The 846-nt window shown below is 34.5% G+C and overlaps 1 protein-coding gene across 1 annotated transcript in view; it reads right to left on the bottom strand.

Moving 5' to 3' along the window:
- Positions 1-846, bottom strand: part of LOC102993514 (60S ribosomal protein L37) — a 6,956-nt gene that overhangs the window by 2,956 nt on the left and 3,154 nt on the right. The window lies entirely within an intron of this gene.

Genomic DNA, 846 nt, shown 5'->3' with positions numbered 1-846 from the left:
CACACTAATGATGAAAAATCTGAAAGTGAAATTAGGAAAACACTCCCATTTACCATTGCAACAAGAAGAATAAAATATCTAGGAATAAACCTAAGCAGACAAAAAGCCTGTAGGCAGAAAATTATAAGGCACTGATGAAAGAAATTAAATATGATACAAATAGATGGGGAGATGTACCATATTCTTGGATTGGAAGTATCAACATTGTGAAAATGACTATACTACCCAAAGCAATCTACAGATTCAATGCAATCCCTATCAAACTACCACTGGCATTTTTCATAGAACTAGAACAAAAATTTCACAATTTGTATGGAAACACAAAGACCCTAAATAGCCAAAGCAATCATGAGAAAGAAAAACGGAGCTGGAGGAATCAGGCTCCCTGACTTCAGACTATACTACATAACTACAGTATTCAAGACAGTATGGTACTGGCACAAAAACAGAAATATAGATCAAAGGAACAGGATAGAAATCCCAGAGATATACCCCCACACATATGGTCACCTTATCTTTGATAAAGGAGGCAAGAATATAAAATAAAAACTAAAATAAACAAATGGGACCTAATGAAACATAAAAGCTTTTGCACAGCAAAGGAAACCGTAAATAAGAAGAAAAGACTACCCTTAGAATGAGAGGAAATATTTGCAAAAAAGCAGCTGACAAAGGATTAATCTCCAAAATTTACAAGCACCTGATGCAGCTCAATACCAAAAATCAAGCAACCCAATCAAAAAATGGGCAGAAGGCCTAAATAGACATTTCTCCAAAGAAGGTATACAGAATGTCAACAAACACAGGAAAAAATGCTCAACATCATTAATCATTAGAGAAATGCAA

Source organism: Physeter macrocephalus, chromosome 8, assembly GCF_002837175.3.
Source record: "Physeter macrocephalus isolate SW-GA chromosome 8, ASM283717v5, whole genome shotgun sequence".
Lineage (NCBI taxonomy): Eukaryota > Metazoa > Chordata > Mammalia > Artiodactyla > Physeteridae > Physeter > Physeter macrocephalus.
The sequence above is the reverse complement of the archived record's forward strand: the minus strand, read 5'-3'. Positions and strand labels throughout refer to the sequence as shown.